A 25,805-nucleotide genomic window follows, 5' to 3' on the forward strand; every position below is an offset into this window, starting at 1 on the left:
CTGCTCATTTTCCACAAGATTTAGTTCTGGAAAATACGCAGCATAATACAGTAGCAGCAAAGTGGATGAGATTGAACAAACCTCATCCACACGCTGCGTAAATGATGAGCGTAAAAAACGTTAAGGAATTGCGTTGCGGTGCGGTTTTTTAATTCGCAGCATGTCAATTGTATTTGCATAAATGCTGTTGCGGGATTTGTTGCGGGATTTCCCCATAAAATTAAAAACCCTCAACAAATAGCAGATGTTGCATTTTATGTGGCAAAATCGCAGCTGTTCCGCCACAAGTAACGCAACTCATAAGAAAACTCATATACTTCCCAGAAGTCTGTGTTTCTTTCCTGCAGACCAGCCTCCTGGGATGACAGGCTGCAGCGGTCAAATGGGATAAAACGTCATCCCAGGAGGTCGGGCTGCAGGACGGCGGAGGGACGTGTCGCCAAGGTTACGTTAGTATGACTCTTTTATGATGTTTTCCATAGAGGACATTCTAGTCGATAAACTGTACCACAATTTGGTACGGTTTTTCGGCCAGAATTCCATGTGGCGCACAGGGCGGCTATGCTGTGTACTTTTACGCAGCGTATCTGCCCTGTGTGAACATACCCAGAGAGAAGATCTGGGTTTACTTGTCGATCACAGACTAACATAATGCAATGTCAATCAGCTGCTACTAAGGCCAGCAGGATACTCTTGTGTATTAAAAGAGGTATGAACTCGCAAGACAGGGAGGTAATATTATTCAGAACTCGTTTACACGAGCGTGATATACGTGCGTGCGACGCACGTGCTTTTCACGCGTGTCGTACGCACCTATATTAGTCTATGGGGGCATGCAGACAATCCGTGAGTTTTTCTCAGCGTGAGTCCGCTGAAAAAAACTCACGACATGTCCTATCTTTGTGCGCTGTTCGCGCATCACGCACCCATTGAAGTCAAAACGCCATGTTTTTTGCGTGCGCAAAACGCACACGCTCGTGTAAACCAGGCCTCACTCAGACAGAAAATACTGTAAAAAGATGTTTCACATAGAGACACCTAAAAAGATAAAGGGGCATACCCTCTGGCTGGAGAAGAAAAATTTTAATCTCTGGAGGCAACAAGAACTGTAAATCTGTGGAATAGTCACCTCAATAGCTGTTTTAGCAGAAACAGTTGTTCGCTTTAAGAAAGACTTAGGTGCTTACTTGAAACAAAACAGCCCCTTAAATCTCTTATCCACATGCTCTCCCAATTTTTAAATACTGTATGTCTTTCCAACTATACTAACTACAGGTGAGTCCCTCCTTATTTTTCTCTTATATCAACATATCCCGAGATGTGTGGCACGAGATCACCTGCTTTGAAAATAACTATGATTTTGTGATAATCTGTGCAGAGATGTCTATTCTATACGTCTCTATGTGTAGCCACCCAGTGGTTGTGATGTAAATTGCAGCCTATCAAGAGTTTTGATAACATGTCGTGATATTGTATTGAATTAAAATGAAATGGGAGTCCTTTACCAAATTCAAGCAAAGGTAAGTTTGGACGCATCTGTATATAACGATGTATTTCCCCTCAAGATATATTTTATTGGTCTTTGTGGTTGCAATGTGTAAGTTAAACAATGGTGATCAGTATACTGCTGCTGATTATGCAGACACTAAGTGGAATATTTCAACTCATCCAGCTCATCCAATGTTCAGACCAGTTTACCTAAGGGTATGTTCACACGGGTTATTTTTAAAAATCGGAAGCAGAACGCCTGAAAACATCTGCCCATTGATTTCAATAGGAAATACGGTGTTCTGTTCCAACGGGGCGGTTTTTTACTCCACATTTTAAAAAAACGGCATGTAAAAAGACGCCACTTAAAAATTCATTGACTCAATATAAAAAGCTCCAAAAACGGTGCAAAAAACTCTAGTTTGATTAAGAAACGGCTGAAAATCAGGAGCTGTTTTCCCTTGAAAACAGCTCCGTATTTTCAGCCATATTTTGTTAACGGTGTGAATATACCCTAACTCTGTTGCATAGTGTCTTTATCAGGGATTTTGCCACTATTGGCACTAATCTAGCATCTATCCTACCAAAGAGCGCCACCTTACTATATTATCGTTTATGTGGCTCAACAACGCAACATGGCAGCAAAAAGAAACTAAGCATGCTATAAACAAATCACTAAATAGCACTAGTTTGACATAGCTAAGAATAAGAATTATGTGTATTCATAACAAAATTGACTGTTACTTGATAAGTTATTGACTAGCTCCAGTCTTATTGACTGGTTCTTAGATCCATATCTGTCCTGAGCACATTTCCAAACATTCCCTTTAATATATTAGGAACACATTGAGCTGCACTGCTTCATTTGAATAGTGTTGCCAGAACTATTTCTGAACAGAGAACTTCAGGCTGTACTGAAATCGAGATTAAAAGTAAAAATTTAAATAACTTCGACTTTTGATGACATGATGAATTGTAATATGATTCATACCATGCATTTTAATATACTTCAATCATCTTTGTGTTAAATTTTCAAATAAAAGCAAAATAGCTGAACAGAAAACTATTCAGCCACCTGTTACTATGACACATCTAAAGCATCACTAGAACAGTCATTGGCTTTAGGGCACATTCACACATGGCAGAAAATCACACTATTACTGCACTGCAAAACCATGTTATTTAGAACTGTCAATGGGAATTTTTTCTATTTAAAATTGCAACCACATTTGTGGCAAAACCACATCTAGTGCAAATACTTGTTTTTTTTTTAGCCTTTTTTTAGTGTGATAAGTGTTTTTAGTACTCAGAAATTAAAATATATTTTCAATTTCCTTGGTTTCTTATTTGTCCACATTTAATATATGGCACCTCCATCTCTGGTAAATAGTTACTGATCATCTCTTAACGTTGGCTGTGTTTCACAAGGTAAAAGTGTATGGAAATCTCCGCTTTGGGATTTCTTTATTTTTCTTACTGAATTATCATGACTTTTCTTAGAGAGTTCTGCATTGTTCCTTTGCGTTCTCGATGCTCTATTTTATTTAATTTTTTTCCCATAAAAATAGTGCCTCAAACCCTTATATTAAGCGTCCACACTGGCATGATAGTTCCATTCCATCAGGTTTTCATTGCCTTTGACTGAGAACATACCATAGTCTGCTACACTACCAGGTAAAATATATATATATATATACACACTACCGTTCAAAAGTTTAGGGTCACTTAGAAATGTCCTTATTTTTTAAAGAAAAGCACAGTTTTTTTCAATGAAGATAACATTAAATGAATCAGAAAAACACTCTATACATTGTTAATGTGCTAAATGACTATTCTAGCTGCAAACGTCTGGTTTTTAATGCAATATCTACATAGGTGTATAGAGGCCCATTTCCACCAACCATCACTTCAGTGTTCTAATGGTACATTGTGTTTGCTAACTGTGTTAAAAGGCTAATGGATGATTAGAAAACACTTGAAAACCCTTGTGCAATTATGTTAGCACCGCTGTAAACAGTTTTGCTGTTTAGAGGAGCTATAAAACTGACCTTCCTTTGAGCTAGTTTAGAATCTGGAGCATTACATTTGTGGGTTCGATTAAACTCTCAAAATGGCTAGAAAAAGAGAGCTTTCATGTGAAACTCGGCAGTCTATTCTTGTTCTTAGAAATGAAGGCTATTCCATGCGAGAAATTGCCAAGAAACTGAAGATTTCCTACAACGGTGTGTACTACTCCCTTAAGAGGACAGCACACACAGGCTTTAACCAGAGTAGAAAGAGAAGTGGGAGGCCCCGCTGCACAACTGAGCAACAAGACAAGTACATTAGAGTCTCTAATTTGAGAAATAGACGCCTCACAGGTCCTCAACTGGCAGTTTCATTAAATAGTACCAGTGTCAACGTCTACAGTGAAGAGGCAACTCCGGGATGCTGGCCTTCAGGGCAGAGTGGAAAAGAGAAAGCCATATCTGTGACTGGCTAATAAAATGAAAAGATTAATATGTGCAAAAGCACACAGACATTGGAAAAAAGTGTTATGGACAGACGAATCGAAGTTTGAGGTGTTTGGATCACACAGAAGAACATTTGTGAGACGCAGAACAACTGAAAAGATGCTGGAAGAGTGCCTGACGCCATCTGTCAAGCATGGTGGAGGTAATGTGATGGTCTGGGGTTGCTTTGGTGCTGGTAAAGTGGGAGATTTGTACAAGGTAAAAGGGATTTTGAATAAGGAAGGCCATCACTCCATTTTGCAACGCCATGCCATACCCTGTGGACAGCGCTTGATTGGAGCCAATTTCATCCTACAACAGGACAATGACCCAAAGCACACCTCCAAATTATGCAAGAACTATTTAGGGAAGAAGCAGGCAGCTGGTATTCTATCTGTAATGGAGTGGCCAGCGCCGTCACCAGATCTCAATCCCATAGAGCTGTTGTGGGAGCAGCTTGACTGTATGGTACGCAAGAAGTGCCCATCAAGCCAATCCAACTTGTGGGAGGGCCTTCTGGAAGCATGGGGTGAAATTTCTCCCGATTACCTCAGCAAATTAACAGCTAGAATGCCAAAGGTCTGCAATGCTGTAATTGCTGCAAATGGAGCATTCTTTGATGAAAGCAAAGTTTGAAGGAGAAAATTATTATTTCAAATAAAAATCATTATTTGTAACCTTGTCAATGTCTTGACTATATTTTCTAGTCATTTTGCAACTCATTTGATAAATATAAGTGTGAGTTTTCATGGAAAACACAAAATTGTCTGGGTGACCCCAAACTTTTGAACGGTAGTGTACATCAATGGTATCCATTTGGTTTATTTAAGATCTATTAGGATCTGTTAAAAAAATGTAACCCATTACATCTATCATGGATCTTTTAAAGATGGAAAACATGACACCAGTGGGAACAGAGTCTAAGACAGCTATATGTATTGATAAAACGTGTGTGTTCTGAAGTTTCATACAGACTAGCTTATTGTTATTCATGTGGAAGCAACGTAGTCCATAATGTTGCACAGAAAACTCTTGCACTAGAGGAGCCCAAAATCTAAAGTTCTTATGTAGACACAGATATACTGTAATGTCTATGGCCGAGGGCCGTCGTTCAGACTTATCCTCTGATGGCCCCGACCATGGACATCTTTGTTCCCGGCAACATCTCCCTCCAGGGAGACACCGCCACTCACTTCCAGGTTCTGAGACTGTCTCCCGCAGGGCGCGCGCGCCCGCGCTTGCATGGACATAAAGGGCCAGTACGCGCCCAGCTGTCATTATTCAATAATTAGCCCAGAATGTTGCTGGACTATAAAAAGGGCTCTGCCCACTTGATCCTTGCCTGAGCATTGCTGTATACCTAAAGTTTGTCTTGCAAATAGTCTCCCAGTGTTTTCCAGTTCCCAGTGTTACCCCTTCCTGCTGCCTGTACCCTGTATCCCGTGCTATCGTAACTACAGTGAGAGTCAAGGTGTGTCTTCTGCTGCATCTACTGAGCCATCTACAGTGAAAGTCAAGTTGTGTCTCCGCTACTGTCTACATTGCCTCAGGTACCCGTTCTGGACTATAGACATTGTTTTATACCTAGTTGGCCAGCTGCTATCCCGCTACACGGTACGGCCCAGTGGGTCCACACCCAGCGCCGTGACAGTACGCTTAGGCCATGGACCCCGCTGGTCAAATCAAGGGCATGTCACCCTCCCAAGCCATGCAGGCGGACCTGCAGGATCTGCGAGCACGACAGGATCAACTCCTTGTGGCAGTAGACTCCATGGCACAGCAGCTAGGGGCGCTAGCTACTTCCTTCACTGCTCCTATTCAAGCTCCTCCAATCGACCCTCCTGCTACACCTCCTGGCAGCTCTGGTTCGGATCCTCGGTTCTCGCTGCCATTGCCACTTCGGTTCCATAGAGATGCAAGTTCGTGTAGGGGGTTTCTGGACCAATGCCATATCCACTTCACTCTGCATGCCCGAGCATTTCCTTCGGATGGAGCCAGGATCGCTTTCATTATATCTCTACTTGCCGGCAAGGCCCTGGTGTGGGTGAATACAATCTGGGAACAACAGGGACCCGAGACATTGCCACCAAATCGAGCATATGATTGCCCAATCGACTTGGTTCCTGATTCATCCCCTCCTCGCGGTAGAGTATAGCCTCTCTCCTTGCCTGAGACCCAGTCTATGTCAGCCTACATTAAGGAGAATCTGGAGAGGGGCTTCATACGAAAGTCCTCATCCCCGGCCAGAGCCGACTTTTTCTTTGTCAAGAAGAAAGATGGATCCCTCCAACCCCGTATTGACTACCGAGACTTCAACCAGATCACGGTGAAGAACAGGTACCCATTGCCTTTGATTTCAGAACTTTTTGATCGCATACGGGGGGCAAACATTTTTTTTCAAGCTAGACCTGCGGGGGGCTTACAATCTAATCCGGATTCGTCAGGGTGACGAGTGGAAGACTGCATTTAATACACGTGATGGACACTACGAATATCTGGTCATGCCCTTTGGCCTGTGTAACGCCCCCGCAGTGTTTCAAGAATTTGTCAATTACATTTTTCGTGATCTCCTCTATGTCTGTGTTGTCGTGTATCTCGATGACATTTTGATTTTTTCCCCAGATCTTGTGACTCATCAGGGTCATGTCCGCCAGGTGTTTCTTCAATTAAGGGAGAATCATCTTTATGCCAAGCTCGAGAAGTGCGTGTTCGAATATAAGTCTCTACCCTTCCTGGGCTATATCATCTCTGATCAGGGTCTCAAAATGAACCCTGAGAAGGTGAAGGATGTCCTGGAGTGGCCATGCCCCCAAGGTTTAAGGGCCATACAACGCTTCCTGGGATTCGCAAATTTCTACCGGCTGTTCATTCCCAACTTCTCTTCTTTGACAGCTCCCATCTCCACCCTCACTAAAAAGGGTATGAATGCCAAGGTATGGACTCCAGAGGCTGAAGTCGCATTTAAAACCTTAAAAACGGCCTTCACATCAGCCTCTATTCTTCATCACCCTGATGTGTCCCTATAGTTTTCATTGGAGGTGGACACTTCCTCTGTTGGTGCCGGTGCACTTTTGTTCCAGAGAGGTAAGAAAGGGAAGATTGTGGTATGTGGCTACTATTCTAAACTGTTTTCTCCCGCAGAGAGCAACTACTCGATTGGGGATCGGGAGTTACTGGCCATCAAGCTCGCCCTGCAGGAGTGGAGAAACCGACTAGAAGGCGCAGCTCATCCTATCCTGGTCTTCACGGACCACAAGAACCTGAGCTATCTACAGACGGCTCAATGGCTGAATCCTCATCAAGCCAGGTGGTCGTTGTTCTTTGCTCGGTTCCGGTTCGAACTCCACTACCGACATGCCGACAAGAATGTGAGGGCCGATGCCTTGTCTAGGTCATTTGAAACAGAGGACACTGTGGAGTCCCCACAGAATATTATCGACCCTTCTTGCATCTATTCTGTTAACCCTCTGCAAGTTCAAAACATTCGTCCGTGAAGGACTTTTGTACGTCTGGCAGACAGAGGAAGAATCCTTCGCTGGGGTCACAGTTCCAAGCTGGCAAGTCACACGGGTGCCCGTAAGACCCGAGACCTAATTGGCCGTCAGTTCTGGTGGCCCACGCTGCCCAAAGACGTCATGGACTTTTTCTCCTCCTGTACGGTGTGCGCAGCAAAGTTGCCCACTCCAGACCAGCCGGTCTGCTCCAACCACTGCCAGTGCCCCAATGCCCCCTGGCAGCATGTTGCTATGGACTTTGTTACAGATCTGTCTCTCTCTCTGCGGGATGCAGTGTGATCTGGGTGGTGAATTGATTTTCTAAAATGGCTCATTTTGTTCCCCTGACTGGTCTGCCTTCTGCTGCTCAACTGGCCGACCTCTTCATTCAACATATCTTCCGTCTGCACAGCTTGTCTCTGCATATTGTCTCGGATCAAGGGGTCCAGTTGACCTCGAATTTCTTGAGAGCACTCTGCAGCCTCCTTGGTGTAAAGTTGGAGTTCTCCTCGGCTTATCATCCTCAGTCCAATAGACAAGTCGAAAGGGTTAACCAGATTATGGAGAACTATCTGCGGCACTTTGTTTCCAGACGGCAAGATGACTGGGTAAAGCTGCCCCCGTGGGCTGAGTTCTCCTATAATAACCATACTAGTGAGTACACCACCCCCAGTCCGTACTTCATCGTCTACGGCCAACATCCTCGTATACCTCTTCCTGTCTCTACTATGTCCCAGGTGCCTGCAGCTGACTATATTTCAGGGACTTTCTGCAGATATGGCAATAGACACGATCTTCTATTCTGCTGGAAGTGGACCGCATGAAGAAAAAGGCAGGCACTAAAAGTCGAGAACCTCCCCAGCCTCTTCAAGGTACGAAGGTCTGGCTGTCTTCCAGGATTCTGCTACAGATCAATCCTTTGTCGTACAAGCTTCAGCTGCCTCCTACCCTCAAGATCCCTAACTCCTTCCATGTCTCCTTGCTGAAGCCCGTGATCCTGAACTGCTACTCCAGGACTCCTAGTTCCACAGTGGCTCCTGGCGGTTCGTCTGGGACTTTCGAAGTGAGGGAGATCCTGGCCACCAAGAAAGTGGGAGCAAGGACGTTTTATTTGGTGGATTGGAGGGGATTTGGTCCAGAGGAAAGGTCTTGGGAGCCAGAGGAGAACATCGATGCCCCTGTCCTAGTGAAGATATTTCTCTCCCGCTGGTCCCAAGAAGAGGTGGCGTAAGAGGGGGGATACTGTAACGTCTATGGCCGAGGGCCGTCGTTCAGACTTACCCTCTGACTGCCCCGGCCATGGACATCTGTGTTCCCGGCGACATCTCCCTCCAGGAAGACGCCGGCACTCACTTCCGGGTTCTGGGACTGTTACCTGCAGGGCGTGCGCACGCGCATGCATGGCCTTGAAGGGCCAGTACTCGTCCAGCTGTCATCATTCAATAATTAGCCCAGAATGCTCCTGGACTATAAAAAGGGCTCTGCCCACTTGATCCTTGCCTGAGCATTGTTGTATACCTAAAATTTGTCTTGCAAATGGTCTCCCAGTGTTTTCCAGTTCCCAGTGTTACCCCTTCCTGCTGCCTGTACCCTATATCCTGTGCTATCGTATCTACAGTGAGAGTCAAGTCGTGTCTTCCGCTGTATGTACTGTGCCATCTACAGTGAGAGTCAAGTCGTGTCTTCCGCTGCATCTACTGAGCCATCTACAGTGAAAGTCAAGTTGTGTCTCCACTACTATCTACATTGCCTCAGGTACCCGTTCTGGACTATAGACATTGTTTTGTACCTAGTTGGCCAGCTGCTATCACGCTACGCGGTATGGCCTAGTAGGTTCACATCCAGCGCCGTGACATATACTTTGGTACTGTAAGCATTTATATGAAAGTAACGGACCTACCTGATTTGGCGTGTAGGAGAAAGCAATGTGCCTAGAGGTGATACACACAAACCTGGGAGAATATATATATATATATATATATATATATATATATATATATATATATAGTAACATTTTGCCCTGGTTCAAAATCAATGCCAAGACCTTGCGCTGTATAGCCTCACTGACTAACCACTATGAAGCTCACAATCCCATTTAGCCATCATTCATTTAGATTAAAGTAACTGCTTTCCCAGCCAAAGGGCATTGTGGATTTTGTTTTTCTCAGTTGCATCTAATTTGGAGCATATGTTGTAATCTTGTAGACGGAGTACCAGTGTTATTAGTTCTCTTCAGTGGGACTGCAAGACATATGGCTATTGGCTAGTAGTATTATCACAATACACAAGTTAGCATGCCACGCAGTCATTCAATATTACAGGAGTAGTTTTTTATTAGCAAGTCAGCTGGCCTTCCGCCTTCAGCTCAAGATTGTTTTATTGGGATCATTAAACTGAATTATCTCCTAATTGTACAGATGTTATGACAGGGTAGCTATGTATTTTGACCTCTTGTTATTAAACTCTATCTATCTATCTATCTATCTATCTATCTATCTATCTATCTATCTATCTATCTATCTATCTATCTATCTATCTATCTATCTATCTATCTATCTATCTTTTCATACACCACTGCTACACAATGTATCTGTTAAAGAAGTGCAGTCATACTTAATTACAGGGTGATTAAAAAAGGATGGTGCAAAAATAAAGGCAAGGCAAAACACTACATTCGGTGGGCACTGCCCAAATATTGCCACATTTCCTTGAAAAACTTTAGACTATAAACACCACAACTTGAGTATGTATATTGAGAATCTCTGTGTTAATGTCGCTGGCGCCACGGTCGCCAATGCTATTGAGACGGCCTCTTCATGTTCAGTGCTCCGGACACTTTTGCACTGAATGGTGCCGGCCCCTGCCCTCTGCTTTGAGTGACAGCTCTAGCATCCAATCAGGAGAGCGCTGAACTGTCACTCAAAATAGCACTTGTGTCCGCAGCACTGACAAAACTGAAATTTCTCAGTCATGCCACTTGCACGACCAACAACATAGGTATGGTTACGCTGCACTCCCTACCCTGTATTTAGCACAGTCAACATTTTTGAGAATTCAAAACTGTTGTCAGGTTCCTTTAAAGTGGTAAATTTATAATTAAAATAGTTAAATATGTCAGTAGTTGACTTGTTATAGATGTATGAGCCATGGTGGAACGTAGGAAACTAGAAAAAAAGAATGGGACAAAGAAGGTGAAGAATAATACTAGACAATATTGTACAATGTGTTTCCAATTGGATATCCTAACCCTAAAGGCTATCTTACAGGAGTTGATGGATCATTTCAGTTGGCAGATGTGAGAGAACTCCTATAAGAACCCAAGCAAACACATCAAATGAATTCCATATTGTACATTTATCTCTTGTTAGAAAAGATGTCTTGGATTTTTAGAGTTATATCTACCTTAGTATTTGAAAATAATTATATAGGTTTCTTCTGCACTTTCATCATCTATTTAGTTTGCTTTTGTTCCATATGTTTCTTTAGGATCCCAATGAATGAGATTGTGAAGTCACCACTAGGAATGTTTTATTACTTATCTGCAGAAACTAGGGATATATTGCATTTGTGACATAACTTCTCCTATTTCTTTATACATGAAGCAATGAATAGTTTCATTAATCAATAAATTGAGATTCACCATGTTAGTCATAGTCACTGAAATGCTTAGTCCCCTTTGTCATTTGTTAGGCAAGTACATGTATGTCCTGTGTTTGCATGCGCACATCACTTGTGGCTATGCAAGTAAGACAGCAATTTCATCTGGCAGATAGAGGTTAACATTCTGTCTGATGCGAGAGATCAGAAAGACTGTGGTCCACGGTCATAGGATTTAACAGTCGGATTAAAGGGGTCTCCTCCCGGTGACATTATTGACCAGCATTTTCTCAATATAGATGGAGAGTCCTTAGACTTGGCAACACTCACTGGTAAAAGTGTAAAGTTCTTCGTGGGGTTTCAAGTTTGGCACATCTGAATATTTAGAACTTTCATGTGCTCTCCAGCTACTGCTAAAGCCCTCCACTTTTCTTGTCTGTTCAGTTTCCCGACCTAATGTGCAACCGCATGTGTTCAATACCAGGAGCCACAAATCCTATATCAAGTCAAGTTCGAAGCTACATAAGTGTAATTCCTTAACTTATCTCTAAACCCACAGACTCACCAACAATGGGTGGTAAGTCCTCTTCCTTGGTTTGATATTCCATTCTTTTGTTTATTTGTTTTTTAACCAGATCTTAGACTATTCCCTGTATTAGTTCCGTACCTTCTTGGGCACATAGCCATGAAACCTTCACATCTCATTAATACTGGATTCCATCAACCGGCCCCAAGTCATAGAGTCTTCCCTTGCCTTGACAGGCAGCACACATGTGAATGAATACATACTCTAGAGATCAGTCACACTGTAGTGTCAGACTATCAGGAATACCAGAGCAAAAGGTTATTTATACACCGTCTTATATGTCTTATGCCATCTGGAAATATTTCCTTTCCACGTATGGAAGTCATGGAATTTGTTTTTCAAGCACGGAGAAGATTTATTTTTACATCTTCTTGGCAGACATGTAAAATTAGATTTTCATGAGAAGCTTCACACACCTAGACTTGAAGGCTTGCTGCGAAGATGTGTTCATATGGGAAAGTATTGTGACTTGAATATTAAGATGGAAACTTAACACATGAAAAAGACAGAGAAATATGTACTTCCAGTCAGATAACTTATAACAATATGATTAGATTATAAAATCATGTACAGAAGAAGAAAACACCTGCTTTAACTCACCAAGGCTTGAATGGGGAATATAAGGGAATGCAATATTATTATTTCGGAGAAGAAGAAAAAACATTTCAAGCTACAGATTTTATACTGCTTAGAATTTTTTTTTGTTTTGTTTTGTTTGTAATGCTTATTTTCCCAGCATTATCATATTACTTTCCCGGCTTCCATATACATTAGATGTGTGTTTGAGGGGTTTGCTGACAATGTACTGAGAATGTTACATGTTAAACTTTTTTTTTTTAAAAACCCTTTAGCAATGTAAAGGCTGACAGTTTTTTTACAGTAGAAAATATCACATAGGCTTTATAAATGTGGTGCACATTTGTGACTATTTAAGGAGCAGCTTCAAACAGGGACAACACTATAGGGGGTGCAGAGGTAGCAGTCACATCCAGGCCTTGGTGTCTGAGGTGGCACAAAGACCCCTATGCCACGTAACGAAACACTAATACAATAGTTTTGGTCTAATGCACTAATATTTTCTGTTCATGGGAGTGGGTTAGTGTCTTTTCCAAATTCTACCAATTTTCAATCTGGTTGCAATTAATGTATGCATGACAACTGTTCTATGAATATATGGAAAAATATCCAAGGACAGCATAGATTGTTGGGAAGGGAGTTTGATCCTATAACCACCTAGCTGTGAGAGGAATACCCTCCAATATAGAGTGTATTGTATTGAAGTTCCATCAAATATGTGTTATGCTTCCATACTTTTCTTTTTACATTGCAAACATTTATCTTTAGCCTCATAACAATTTTTGGCTAGTCTATGTGGTGTGAGGGATCATCTGTACAATAGTTTTCTGGAATTTTCCAAATTATTAACACATTCAGACATTCTATTTATTATAGAAGGAGTTTTGCCATTGATTTGGTGAAAGCAGAAATCTTCAACGTTGCAGAAAAGGGTAAGAAAAGTTCTGATTAATGTCCAATAGTACGCGGTAGCTTGCTGCAAGATATTTAACTTGTGGATTTATTGTGTAACAAAAGTAGTGTTAAATTGTATGCTCTAAGGGAATCCTTATTTTGAGATGGTTTGTCTAATTTGAAAATATTTAAATAAGTTGTTGCGTAGGATTTCTTATTCATGCTTTAGAAACATGAAGGGAAGGAGGCCAGACTAGTCAAGTAAATCACTTATGTTGGTTCTTCCATATAAAGTTCATGGAGATTTATTTAAGGATACAAAATTCCAACATTTCTAGGGATCTATGGGATTGTAAAGTGTGAATAAAGATTGCTGATTGGTTAGGAGTTTCCAAAGATCCAAAATGGCTCCTGTTTTAGAGCGGACTTTGAGATCATGGAAGATCAATAATGATGTAAAGTATACAAAGCTGGGAAAATTAGATGTTTTAACCAAGGAATTCGTTACTCAGTGTTTGAAATTGTCATTAGGGCACTGTGCAGACTTAATCTTGGCCCTTTATTTACTGCGTACATCTATAAATCTTCCGATGTACACTTTAAACATGTCCATTAAGCTCCATAAGCCCAACAGAAGCCAGAGGAGTGTTCTTTTGGCTTCTGTCGGAAGTCAGTATAGAAGTCTATGGGTAACCTATGCTGCTGTATGGTATATGTCACAGGTATATGTTTAACATATAAGTCTTGGACTTTTCAATAGCCTTTCATGACGTATAAATTAAACAAATACATTATAGTCTTTGGGCGACACATGCATTAAACTGATGCCTTACACTGGCATTTACCACCTATAGACTATAATGGTATCTGTTTAACCTATACATCATGAACAGGGTCATGAGAGTTCATGACATATACATTTAACGTATACTATGAACCCCTTCCCCCTGCTTGCATTCTGGACCCTAATGACCAAGCCATTTTTTTAATTTTTCCATTGTCACATTCGAAGAGCTATAACTTTTTTTATTTTTGCGTCGAAACAGCTGTATAAGGTCTTGTTTTTTGCGGGACAATTTGTACTTTTTAATAGCACCATTTTGGGGTACATATCATCTATTCATTAACTTTATTAACTTTTTTGGGGGGTGGATAGAAGAAAACCTGAAATTTCACCACTCTTTTTTGCGCCCTAAATCTATGTCGTTTACCGTGTGGTATAAATAACAATACAACTTTATTCAACGGGTTGTTTTCGGATTGCAAAGATAATTTGTATAGATTTTGTATGTTTTACTACTTACACAGTAAAAACACTTCTTTTTCAAAATTATTTGTTTTTGTGTCTCCATATCTGAAGAGTCATAACTTTTTTATTGTTCCGCCGATGCAGTTGTATGAGGGCTTTTTTTTGCGGGACAACTTGTAGTTTTTATTGGTACCATTTTGGAGTAGATGGGACTTTTTGATCACTTTTTATCACATTTGTTTTATGTCAGGATTAACAGAAAACAGCAATTTTTCCATTGCTTTTTATTTAATTTTTTTACGGCGTTCACCGTGCGGGTTAAATAATGTAACAGCTTTATAGTTGGGGTCGTTACGGACGCGGCGATACCAAATATGTGTAACTTTTTTTGCTTTATTGTGTTTTTTTTAATAGTAAAGCATTTTGTAAGGGGAAAAAGTGGGTTTCTCATTTATTTTTTTTTCACTTTTTTTAAAATTAACTTTATTCAACTTTTTTTTACTTTTATACTAGTCCCACTAGGGGACTTCACTATGCGATCCTCCAATCGCTATTATAATACACTGCAATACTTCGTATTGCAGTGTATTATTGCCTGTCCGGCATCTGCTCGGACATGACTCTGGCATGACCTAGCAGGCATTTACTACGGGCAGACCTGGGGGCCTTTATTAGGCCCCCGGCTGCCATCGGAGAAACAGACACTCGGCAATCTTATCGTGGGGTGTCAGTGGGATGAGAGGGAGATCCCTCCCTCTCTCCAAAACCACTCAGATGCGGTGAACGCTATTCAGCACCGCTTCTGAAGGGTTAAACGGGTGAGATCAATACTAATATCGGTCTCACCCGGTCGAGCAGGAACGCCCCCAGCCCTCAGCTACCTCTGGCAGCTGAGAGCAGGGAGATTTGACGGCTCCCTGCTGTTTACTTTATTCTAATGCAGCACCGTGGAATGGCGGCGGTGTAGAATAAAGCCCACTAATGACTGCCGTGAAAAGGCTTATCGGCGGTCATTAAGGGGTTAAACTTTATGGTGACGGATGCCACTGTTTAGGTATCTTTCACAGCCTTCGTTTACCGTATACATCGGGAGCTTTTCCTGGCATATACATTAAATATAGGCCAAAAACGTGACGTGCCAAGAGCCTTAGCCTTAAGCGTTGCATCTTGTCAATAAAACATGCCTTTTAATGTTGGACCATAGAGGGATATATCGCAAAGTTCCTTTGGAAATAGGTTCATTCCAGATGTCTGCTTTTACATGAGAGTGCTTGTTCTTCCAAATGTATGACCATATGATTGATTGTACTTCTTTTAAGTGTTTCATAGCAAATTCAATCAGTAGGTTGTGGAATAAATACAACATTTGGCCATACACCCCTTGAGGAGATTTCATGTTGGTTAATCTTGTGGAGTTTATCTTTAATCTTACAATGAAAAGACTTGAAATTAGTTCTTATTAAGGGATATGTTAATTAAATACCCAGAAATGTTAGGTGTTTATTGTCCCACTGGAAGGGGTGTTCAGTGTGTAGATTGTTTAAGGTAGATGGATCTACTCCCATATTAAGTACTTTAGCTACAAATAATTTAGCATTGCTGCAAGGAGAGATTTACTAGGATCAATAAGTACCAAAAGTACTAAAAGTATGTGTAGTCCACAAATAATGCTAGTTTGCGATCTGAATAGTCAATAATAATGCCAAATGTGTTAGTAGTGAATTCTCTAATATATTCTGCTCAGGGCTCCATAATAAGGGGGATAATGGACACCATCAGCAATTACCATTAGTAATTGTAAATAAGTTACATAGAATCCCAGATGTGTATGCTTGTGCAGATGGCACGGAGTTCAAGGCCATAATGGCCTTCATCACTCTGCCAGAGAACTCAAATTTAACCATTACTGCTTGCACATAGTCACAATGGACTTAGTCTAATGCCTTCTCTGCATCCAAAGTGGGGGCCATGATACAGATATTATTTTGGGCCCCAGAGGATTTAAGTTATGCCTCTGCCCCTCAAATAGAAATCTGTTATGTAAAGAACTTTCCAATTTTTTTTAGCTGTACATTAAATTTAATTTGTGCACCCTCTTTTACTTCAAATCAAATATAAAAATGGAGGGGGGTAGTACCCACTATTTGCATTTCACTTGAATGAAGCTGTGTTGACGTCTACTGCATAGTGGGTGACCGGGAGCGTTATGTGGCCCTTTTCATTCTCAGGATCGGTGGAGGTCCGACAGCCGGGATCTCCGCTGATCAGAAAGTCACGTATCCTAGGGATATGCCATCACTATCTATAATAAGAAAACTCCTTTTTAGAAATACCACACGTAGTGAGTGGCTGAACTCCCTTTCCAGGCTGTGCTAGAAACGCACCCTCTAAAGTGATTGATATGCAAGTGTAATGATAGGGGTATGGAAACGGACAAGTGAGCCCTAATCTACCCGCCACTCTGTCCCTGCCTACTTGCAACGACCCGCCCTAGGCGACGGGGTACAACTGGGCGGCGGTCCCTACGCTCAGTAAGTGCACAAGACAAACATACAAGGGAATATAAAGCAAAGGGAAAGGGGCAGTTGCCCACGGCAACACCGTGAGCAACAGAGTGGTGAACGAGCCAAGTCAAACCAGGAGAGCACGAGGTACAAAACGCAGAGCAGAAGAGTCGTCAGAAAGCCAGGGTCAGAATGGAGCAGGATCAAATTGTTAGGAGCTGTAGCTGGGCCAGGAAACCACACGGAAAAAATCACAAGCAAGGAGGAACAGGAAAGGCAGGTATAAATAGACAGAGGGCGGGAGCTAGCTGAGTCTGGCCAGGCTGTGATAGGCTCTCCCACTCCTAAGCCTGCCAGCCTGAGTGGTGGAAGCTGGAGTCAGTCTCAGAGAGATAGACTCAGGTGAAGACTGATTACCTCTGGAAGTTAACCCCGAAGCTGTGCCTGGCAGATCCTTTACAGTACCCCCCCTTTTATGAGGGGCCACCGGACCCTTTCTAAGTGGACCTGGTTTACTGGGGAAACGAAGGTGGAACTTCCTGACCAATACATCAGCGTGAACATCCCGGGCGGGTACCCAAGTCCTCTCCTCAGGCCCGTATCCTCTCCAATGGACCAGGTACTGGAGGGAGCCTTGGACCATCTTGCTGTCCACAATCTTGGCCACCTCGAATTCCACCCCCTCAGGGGTGAGAACGGGAACAGGAGGTTTCCTCGAGGGAGCCCAGGACGGGGAGCAGCGTTTAAGGAGGGAGGCATGAAACACGTAGTGTATACGAAAAGATGGGGGTAACTCCAGCCGGAAGGAGACAGGATTGAGGACTTCAATGACCTTATACGGCCCAATAAACCGGGGAGCAAACTTCTTGGACGGGACCTTAAGACGCAAGTTCCTAGATGATAACCACACCAGATCCCCGACCATAAACAAGGGGTTAGCAGAACGTTTTCTATCAGCCTGAGTTTTTTGTACGCTCTGGGACGCCTCTAGGTTCTTCTGAACCTGGGCCCAGACTGTGCACAGTTCCCGATGAACGACCTCTACCTCGGGATTGTTGGAACTACCAGGTGAAACTGAGGAGAACCGTGGATTAAACCCAAAATTACAGAAAAAGGGGGAGACCCCTGACGAGTTACTGACCCGGTTATTAAGGGAAAATTCAGCGAGGGGAATGAATGAGACCCAATCATATTGACAGTCAGAGATAAAACACCTTAAATATTGTTCTAGAGATTGATTAGTCCTCTCAGTTTGGCCATTGGTTTCAGGATGGAAAGCAGAGGAGAAGGACAGATCAATCTCCAACTTCTTACAGAAGGCTCTCCAAAACAAAGAAACAAATTGTACCCCTCTGTCCGAAACAATATTGACAGGGACCCCATGGAGACGCAGGATGTGTTTGACAAACAAGGTAGCTAACATCTTGGCGTTGGGTAGTTTCTTGAGGGGCACAAAGTGGCACATCTTACTGAAGCGGTCTACTACCACCCACACCACCGACTTGCCTTGGGATGGAGGCAAATCGGTGATAAAATCCATGGAGATATGTGTCCAAGGTCTCTGGGGAATGGGCAACGAACGTAGTAAGCCCGCTGGTCGGGACCTGGGAGTCTTGGACCTAGCACAAACCTCACAAGCGGCGACGTAGGCCTTAACGTCTTTAGGCAACCCAGGCCACCAATAGTTTCTGGCAATGAGGTGTTTGGTACCCAGGATGCCTGGATGACCAGATAGTGCAGAGTCATGATTTTCCCTAAGTACCCTTAGCCGGTATTGCAGGGGAACAAACAGCTTGTCCTCAGGAAGGTTCCCGGGAGCTGAACCTTGATCAGCTGCAATTTCAGAGACTAAATTAGAATCAATAGAAGAAATGATTATACCGGGAGGCAAAATACAAGCAGGATCTTCCTCCGAAGGAGGGCTGGCCATGAAGCTACGCGACAGTGCATCGGCCTTAATATTTTTAGACCCAGCCCTATAGGTAACCAAAGAGTTGAATCTGGTAAAAAATAGCGCCCATCGAGCTTGTCTCGGGTTTAGCCTCCGGGCAGATTCTAGGAAAACCAGATTCTTGTGGTCGGTAAGGACCGTTACCTGGTGCCTAGCCCCCTCCAGGAAGTGGCGCCACTCTTCAAATGCCCATTTAATGGCTAAGAGTTCACGGTTGCCAATATCATAGTTACTCTCAGTGGGCGAAAACTTCCTGGAGAAGTAGGCACAGGGGCGGAGATGGGTGAGGGACCTGGTACCCTGGGACAAGACAGCCCCCTCTCCCACCTCAGATGCGTCAACTTCCACGATAAATGGCTCCATTTGGTTGGGCTGAACCAGCACCGGGGCCGAGATAAAGCACTTCTTAAGGACCTCAAAAGCCTGGACAGCCTCTGGAGACCAGTGGAGGAGATCAGCACCTTTGCGAGTGAGGTCCGTAAGAGGCTTAGCGATGACCGAGAAGTTAGCAATGAATCTCCTGTAATAATTAGCGAACCCCAAAAAATACTGTAACGCCTTCAGGGAGGGAGGTTGGACCCATTCCGCCACAGCCTGAACCTTGGCGGGGTCCATGCGGAATTCATGAGGAGTGAGGATTTGACCCAAAAATGGTATCTCCTGTACCCCAAACACACATTTTTCGGTTTTTGCAAACAGTTTGTTTTCCCGAAGGACCTGTTTTAACCAAGGAATTCATTACTCAGTGTTTGAAATTGTCATTAGGGCACTGCGCAGACTTAAGCTTGGCCCTTTATTTACTGCGTACATCTATAAATCTTCCGATGTACACTTTAAACATGTCCATTAAGCTCCATAAGCCCAACAGAAGCCAGAGGAGTGTTCTTTTGGCCTCTGTCGGAAGTCAGTATACCTTGTTATGGAGGATGAAATAGCATAGTAGACTACGCTTTCCATCCCGAGGGGTCCTACAAAAAAACATATACCGTGCGGTATACTTTTTTTTAACATAGAAGTCTATGGGTAACCTATGCTGCTGTATGGTATATGTCACAGGTATATGTTTAACATATAAGTATTGGGCTTTTCAATAGCCTTTCATGACGTATAAATTAAACAAATACATTATAGTCTTTGGGCGACACATGCATTAAACTGATTCCTTACACTGGCATTTACCACCTATAGACTATAATGGTATCTGTTTAACCTATACATCATGAACAGGGTCATGAGAGTTCATGACATATACATTTAACGTATACTATGAACCCCTTCCCCCTGCTTGCATTCTGGACCCTAATGACCAAGCCATTTTTTACATTTTTCCATTGTCACATTCGAAGAGCTATAACTTTTTTTATTTTTGCGTCGAAACAGCTGTATAAGGTCTTGTTTTTTGCGGGACAATTTGTACTCTTTAATAGCACCATTTTGGGGTACATATCATTTATTCATTAACTTTATTAACTTTTTTGGGGGGTGGATAGAAGAAAACCTGAAATTTCACCACTCTTTTTTGCGCCCTAAATCTATGTCGTTTACCGTGTGGTATAAATAACAATACAACTTTATTCAACGGGTTGTTACGATTGCAAAGATAATTTGTATAGATTTTGTATGTTTTACTACTTACACAGTAAAAACACTTCTTTTTCAAAATTATTTGTTTTTGTGTCTCCATATCTGAAGAGTCATAACTTTTTTATTGTTCCGCCGATGCAGTTGTATGAGGGCTTTTTTTTGCGGGACAACTTGTAGTTTTTATTGGTACCATTTTGGAGTAGATGGGACTTTTTGATCACTTTTTATCACATTTGTTTTATGTCAGGATTAACAGAAAACAGCAATTTTTCCATTGCTTTTTATTTAATTTTTTTACGGCGTTCACCGTGCGGGTTAAATAATGTAACAGCTTTATAGTTGGGGTCGTTACGGACGCGGCGATACCAAATATGTGTAACTTTTTTGCTTTATTGTGTTTTTTTTAATAGTAAAGCATTTTGTAAGGGGAAAAAGTGGGGTTTTCATTTATTTTTTTTTCACTTTTTTTTAAATTAACTTTATTCAACTTTTTTTAACTTTTATACTAGTCCCACTAGGGGACTTCACTATGCGATCCTCCAATCGCTATTATAATACACTGCAATACTTCATATTGCAGTGTATTATTGCCTGTCCGGCATCTGCTAGGACATGACTCTGGCATGACCTAGCAGGCATTTACTACGGGCAGACCTGGGGGCCTTTATTAGGCCCCCGGCTGCCATCGGAGACACAGACTCTCGGCAATCTTATCACCGGGTGTCAGTGGGATGAGAGGGAGATCCCTCCCTCTCTCCAAAACCACTCAGATGCGGTGCATGCTATTCAGCACCGCATCTGAAGGGTTAAACGGGTGAGATCGATACTAATATCGATCTCACCCGGTCGAGCAGGGACGCCCCCAGCCCTCAGCTACCTCTGGCAGCTGAGAGCAGGGAGATTTGACGGCTCCCTGCTGTTTACTTTATTCTAATGCAGCGCCGTGGAATGGCGGCGCTGTAGAATAAAGCCCACTAATGACTGCCGTGAAAAGGCTTATCGGCGGTCATTAAGGGGTTAAACTTTATGGTGACGGATGCCACTGTTTAGGTATCTTTCACAGCCTTCGTTTACCGTATACATCGGGAGCTTTTCCTGGCATATACATTAAATATAGGCCAAAAACGTGACGTGCCAAGAGCCTTAGCCTTAAGCGTTGCATCTTGTCAATAAAACATGCCTTTTAATGTTGGACCATAGAGGGCTATATCGCAAAGTTCCTTTGGAAATAGGTTCATTCCAGATGTCTGCTTTTACATGAGAGTGCTTGTTCTTCCAAATGTATGACCATATGATTGATTGTACTTCTTTTAAGTGTTTCATAGCAAATTCAATCAGTAGGTTGTGGAATAAATACAACATTTGGCCATACACCCCTTGAGGAGATTTCATGTTGGTTAATCTTGTGGAGTTTATCTTTAATCTTACAATGAAAAGACTTGAAATTAGTTCTTATTAAGGGATATGTTAATTAAATACCCAGAAATGTTAGGTGTTTATTGTCCCACTGGAAGGGGTGTTCAGTGTGTAGATTGTTTAAAGAGGCTCTGTCACCAGATTTTGCAACCCCTATCTGCTATTGCAGCAGATCGGCGCTGCAATGTAGATAAGAGTAACTTTTTTATTTTTAAAAAACGAGCATTTTTGGCCAAGTTATGACCATTTTTGTATTTATGCAAATGAGGCTTTCTAAAGTACAACTGGGCGTGTTTCAAGTAAAAGTCCAACTGGGCGTGTATTATGTGTGTTACATCTGGGCGTGTTTACTTCTTTTACTAGCTGGGCGTTCTGAAGAGAAGTATCATCCACTTCTCTTCAGAACGCCCAGCTTCTGGCAGTGCAGACACAGCGTGTTCTCGAGAGATCACGCTGTGTCGTCACTCACTTCCTGCCCCAGGTCCTGCATCGTGTCGGACGAGCGAGGACACATCGGCACCAGAGGCTACAGTTGATTTTGCAGCAGCATCGGCCACCAATAGTTTCTGGCAATGAGGTGTTTGGTACCCAGGATGCCTGGATGACCAGATAGTGCAGAGTCATGATTTTCCCTAAGTACCCTTAGCCGGTATTGCAGGGGAACAAACAGCTTGTCCTCAGGAAGGTTCCCGGGAGCTGAACCTTGATCAGCTGCAATTTCAGAGACTAAATTAGAATCAATAGAAGAAATGATTATACCGGGAGGCAAAATACAAGCAGGATCTTCCTCCGAAGGAGGGCTGGCCATGAAGCTACGCGACAGTGCATCGGCCTTAATATTTTTAGACCCAGCCCTATAGGTAACCAAAGAGTTGAATCTGGTAAAAAATAGCGCCCATCGAGCTTGTCTCGGGTTTAGCCTCCGGGCAGATTCTAGGAAAACCAGATTCTTGTGGTCGGTAAGGACCGTTACCTGGTGCCTAGCCCCCTCCAGGAAGTGGCGCCACTCTTCAAATGCCCATTTAATGGCTAAGAGTTCACGGTTGCCAATATCATAGTTACTCTCAGTGGGCGAAAACTTCCTGGAGAAGTAGGCACAGGGGCGGAGATGGGTGAGGGACCTGGTACCCTGGGACAAGACAGCCCCCTCTCCCACCTCAGATGCGTCAACTTCCACGATAAATGGCTCCATTTGGTTGGGCTGAACCAGCACCGGGGCCGAGATAAAGCACTTCTTAAGGACCTCAAAAGCCTGGACAGCCTCTGGAGACCAGTGGAGGAGATCAGCACCTTTGCGAGTGAGGTCCGTAAGAGGCTTAGCGATGACCGAGAAGTTAGCAATGAATCTCCTGTAATAATTAGCGAACCCCAAAAAATACTGTAACGCCTTCAGGGAGGGAGGTTGGACCCATTCCGCCACAGCCTGAACCTTGGCGGGGTCCATGCGGAATTCATGAGGAGTGAGGATTTGACCCAAAAATGGTATCTCCTGTACCCCAAACACACATTTTTCGGTTTTTGCAAACAGTTTGTTTTCCCGAAGGACCTGTTTTAACCAAGGAATTCATTACTCAGTGTTTGAAATTGTCATTAGGGCACTGCGCAGACTTAAGCTTGGCCCTTTATTTACTGCGTACATCTATAAATCTTCCGATGTACACTTTAAACATGTCCATTAAGCTCCATAAGCCCAACAGAAGCCAGAGGAGTGTTCTTTTGGCCTCTGTCGGAAGTCAGTATACCTTGTTATGGAGGATGAAATAGCATAGTAGACTACGCTTTCCATCCCGAGGGGTCCTACAAAAAAACATATACCGTGCGGTATACTTTTTTTTAACATAGAAGTCTATGGGTAACCTATGCTGCTGTATGGTATATGTCACAGGTATATGTTTAACATATAAGTATTGGGCTTTTCAATAGCCTTTCATGACGTATAAATTAAACAAATACATTATAGTCTTTGGGCGACACATGCATTAAACTGATTCCTTACACTGGCATTTACCACCTATAGACTATAATGGTATCTGTTTAACCTATACATCATGAACAGGGTCATGAGAGTTCATGACATATACATTTAACGTATACTATGAACCCCTTCCCCCTGCTTGCATTCTGGACCCTAATGACCAAGCCATTTTTTACATTTTTCCATTGTCACATTCGAAGAGCTATAACTTTTTTTATTTTTGCGTCGAAACAGCTGTATAAGGTCTTGTTTTTTGCGGGACAATTTGTACTCTTTAATAGCACCATTTTGGGGTACATATCATTTATTCATTAACTTTATTAACTTTTTTGGGGGGTGGATAGAAGAAAACCTGAAATTTCACCACTCTTTTTTGCGCCCTAAATCTATGTCGTTTACCGTGTGGTATAAATAACAATACAACTTTATTCAACGGGTTGTTACGATTGCAAAGATAATTTGTATAGATTTTGTATGTTTTACTACTTACACAGTAAAAACACTTCTTTTTCAAAATTATTTGTTTTTGTGTCTCCATATCTGAAGAGTCATAACTTTTTTATTGTTCCGCCGATGCAGTTGTATGAGGGCTTTTTTTTGCGGGACAACTTGTAGTTTTTATTGGTACCATTTTGGAGTAGATGGGACTTTTTGATCACTTTTTATCACATTTGTTTTATGTCAGGATTAACAGAAAACAGCAATTTTTCCATTGCTTTTTATTTAATTTTTTTACGGCGTTCACCGTGCGGGTTAAATAATGTAACAGCTTTATAGTTGGGGTCGTTACGGACGCGGCGATACCAAATATGTGTAACTTTTTTGCTTTATTGTGTTTTTTTTAATAGTAAAGCATTTTGTAAGGGGAAAAAGTGGGGTTTTCATTTATTTTTTTTTCACTTTTTTTTAAATTAACTTTATTCAACTTTTTTTAACTTTTATACTAGTCCCACTAGGGGACTTCACTATGCGATCCTCCAATCGCTATTATAATACACTGCAATACTTCATATTGCAGTGTATTATTGCCTGTCCGGCATCTGCTAGGACATGACTCTGGCATGACCTAGCAGGCATTTACTACGGGCAGACCTGGGGGCCTTTATTAGGCCCCCGGCTGCCATCGGAGACACAGACTCTCGGCAATCTTATCACCGGGTGTCAGTGGGATGAGAGGGAGATCCCTCCCTCTCTCCAAAACCACTCAGATGCGGTGCATGCTATTCAGCACCGCATCTGAAGGGTTAAACGGGTGAGATCGATACTAATATCGATCTCACCCGGTCGAGCAGGGACGCCCCCAGCCCTCAGCTACCTCTGGCAGCTGAGAGCAGGGAGATTTGACGGCTCCCTGCTGTTTACTTTATTCTAATGCAGCGCCGTGGAATGGCGGCGCTGTAGAATAAAGCCCACTAATGACTGCCGTGAAAAGGCTTATCGGCGGTCATTAAGGGGTTAAACTTTATGGTGACGGATGCCACTGTTTAGGTATCTTTCACAGCCTTCGTTTACCGTATACATCGGGAGCTTTTCCTGGCATATACATTAAATATAGGCCAAAAACGTGACGTGCCAAGAGCCTTAGCCTTAAGCGTTGCATCTTGTCAATAAAACATGCCTTTTAATGTTGGACCATAGAGGGCTATATCGCAAAGTTCCTTTGGAAATAGGTTCATTCCAGATGTCTGCTTTTACATGAGAGTGCTTGTTCTTCCAAATGTATGACCATATGATTGATTGTACTTCTTTTAAGTGTTTCATAGCAAATTCAATCAGTAGGTTGTGGAATAAATACAACATTTGGCCATACACCCCTTGAGGAGATTTCATGTTGGTTAATCTTGTGGAGTTTATCTTTAATCTTACAATGAAAAGACTTGAAATTAGTTCTTATTAAGGGATATGTTAATTAAATACCCAGAAATGTTAGGTGTTTATTGTCCCACTGGAAGGGGTGTTCAGTGTGTAGATTGTTTAAAGAGGCTCTGTCACCAGATTT

The sequence above is a fragment of the Rhinoderma darwinii genome, chromosome 4 (assembly GCF_050947455.1).
Source record: "Rhinoderma darwinii isolate aRhiDar2 chromosome 4, aRhiDar2.hap1, whole genome shotgun sequence".
NCBI lineage: Eukaryota > Metazoa > Chordata > Amphibia > Anura > Rhinodermatidae > Rhinoderma > Rhinoderma darwinii.